A 2,920-nucleotide genomic window follows, 5' to 3' on the forward strand; every position below is an offset into this window, starting at 1 on the left:
AATTTATTATATATATATATATATATATTTTAAGCGGGCCAAACACATGAATACAAACACTTAGAAAATATTAATATCCTTACTCACAAAAGGACCAGTGTATTTCCAACATGCTTCATACCATAAAACATTCAGTGAGGCCACAAGCTAGACGTATAAGATTCATACTTCTTGATACATAAATAAAGAACCAACCGGGAGATGAAGTTAATATTTATTCACCCTTTTTTAAAAAAAATAAAATAAAATAATAATAATAGTAATAAAAACACTATGATAAACAATCAGAGACCATTTCAAAATCAAGAACATAAGAAATTAATCGGGCCTATATTTACACATACTAAAATCCCAACAACGAAGAAATTCAAAACTAGATAAGGATCGCTAAACAGAACCAAATATAGAATGTGGATTCTGGAACGGAATAAGAAGGAATGAGGAATTTTACCTTTCTCTGGGCACCGAACCGAGACAGAACGAGCAGAAAATGAGCCACTTCTCCACCAACAACTTAGAAAATTCCAACGAGCAGCGGTAGGGTCGTGTTCGGAGTAAGAGGCTGGCAATGAGGTGCTCCTTGAAATACTTGTTGATTTTAGTGTCTATTCTAGACTCAAAGAAACTTATCTATTTCACTTATCTTATCCCTTTTTCTTGACTCAAAAATTTTCGACCCTTTTTCCAATTTTTCTCGAAAATCCTCTGCCCTTCAGTGAATGGAGAAAGGGCTACTTATGGACAAGGATTAGGGTTCAGAATGGGGGGGAAAAAAGGGTGAAAATTCGGATTCAAAAGCCTATTTCAAAATTTTGAATTCATCTTTCACCATTCCGGCTAAACACTTTTTCCTACAAAAATTGCCCCATTCCGGAAGAGGAAAGGGGTAGGCCATGTGCTCTGTCCCGTTGTCGCGTGTGTTGACGCGTCTGGGCTGCTGTTGTACGTTTCTGGTCATTCTGCGTGTTGAGGGAGAAGAGGAAAAAGACGCTGAGGTCTGGTAGTGTTTGCTGTACCTTTTTTCTGTTTGTGTATTGTATGTTGGGTTTTCTTTTGTGATTAGAAAAGGTGGGCTGGACTAGGTCAAGGATTGGGTTTGGTTTAGGAATGAGCTGGGATTAATTGGAGAGAAAGGAAAATTGAAAATGGGCTACTGAATATTGGAGAATTGTTGGGCCTGGGTTATAAAGGGAATTGGGCCGATTTTTGGTATTAAGAAATGGCCCAAAATGGTTCTCAAATGGGTTTATGGTGAGGTGAGTTAAATTAAATTTAGGAAATAGCTTTAGAGATTGTGAATTCGGCTAGAATCTAAATGAATTAATATTAATTAATTAACGAGCTTCTTAATCTTAACGAAGTAAAATAATTAACTTAATTATAAACTAATTACTTTAAACAATATAAACGACTAAATAACCAAATATTTAAATAAAGCTAAAATCCTTTCGACACAATTTTTAAACATTCGTAAAATATACTAGTTAGACACATAATTATATAATAATTAACTTAATTATAAACTAACTAATTAACTCAAAATTGTAAACTATTAGATAACTAAACAAACTAACCAAATATCTAATTAAACAAAATCTTTTTGAGACGATTTTCCAATATTTATAAAATACACTAATTATATACATAATTGTATAAAAGACATATTATTATTTAAAAATTATAACAAGTGACAAACTATTTGAAACAACTTGCAAATTATTCTATTATATATTTTTTTTCGAAATTTCTAAAATTAATTACTTTAAATCATTTGAAAATTAAGAAGCTCGAAATTAATTATTATCGGGGAGGGTCAAAATTAGGTGTCAACACTAAGTTAGTGACCTCTTGTATATCTTCCCCTTTTGCTTAGATATTGTATTACAAAATCTTGAATTTCCACAAGAATGCAATATTGTGAGTCATATGTTACATTTTTAATAAACAACAGTATGAGGACTCTACATATGAAACAACTAGACAAAGTTATAATAATGTCAAATTTATTATCTTGAATATAGACAGGATGGGAAAAGATGACTTAGTAATTATTTCATGACAGATATGTAACAAATATGGAATCTGTAGCTACTTTCTTCAATAAACTCTAGACTTGAAGATTTTGTAAAAAAGTATTTTCCTAAAGAAAGTTTCAATTTGATATCAAGTTGTTGAAGTAATTGTTTTTTTTCGATTGAAAGAGCAGGACAACGATATGTCGTCTGATAAAACAGAACAAAAGAAAACTCTAGTGTCATTTTCAAAGCCTCCTTTTACAATTGGCGATATCAAGAAGGTCATTCCTCCTCATTGCTTTCAGCGATCTCTTGTTCGTTCCTTCTCATATCTTGTTCAAGATTTCATCATTGTCTTCGTCTTTTATTATATTGCCACCACTTACTTTCACCTCCTTACGTCTCCGTGTTGTTACCTAGGATGGCCTATTTACTGGATCGCTTAAGGTTGTGTTTTAAGTGGAATATGGATGATTGGCCATGAATTAGGCCACCAGGCTTTCAGTGATTACCCATGGATAAATGACACTATTGGTCTTATCCTCCACTCTGCACTTTTAACACAATACTTCTCATGGAAATATACTCATCGTCGTCACCACTCCAACACTAGTTCACTTGAGTATGATGAAGTGTATGTGCCAAGGCTAAAATCCCAAGTAACGTGGCTCACCAAGTATTTGAACAAAAATCCACTAGGACGAGTATTCAGACTTGCCACCACCCTCAATCTTGGGTGGCCTTTTTACTTGGCCTTCAATGCCTCTGGCAGACCTTATCCTCGCTTTGCAAGTCACTATCATCCACATGGACCGAGTTATTATGATCGCGAGAGGCTACAAATCTATATTTTAGATGCAGGTGTAATTGCAACTACTTATGTGTTGTATCGCATTGCTTTGGCA

At 33.8% G+C, this 2,920-nt stretch overlaps 1 pseudogene; it reads left to right on the forward strand.

Moving 5' to 3' along the window:
- Positions 1-2,215: 2,215 nt before the first annotated feature.
- Positions 2,216-2,911, forward strand: LOC125851227 (delta(12)-fatty-acid desaturase FAD2-like; annotated as a pseudogene).
- The last annotated feature ends 9 nt before the right edge of the window (positions 2,912-2,920 follow it).

The sequence above is a fragment of the Solanum stenotomum genome, unplaced genomic scaffold, assembly GCF_019186545.1.
Source record: "Solanum stenotomum isolate F172 unplaced genomic scaffold, ASM1918654v1 scaffold23625, whole genome shotgun sequence".
Classification (NCBI taxonomy): Eukaryota; Viridiplantae; Streptophyta; class Magnoliopsida; order Solanales; family Solanaceae; genus Solanum; species Solanum stenotomum.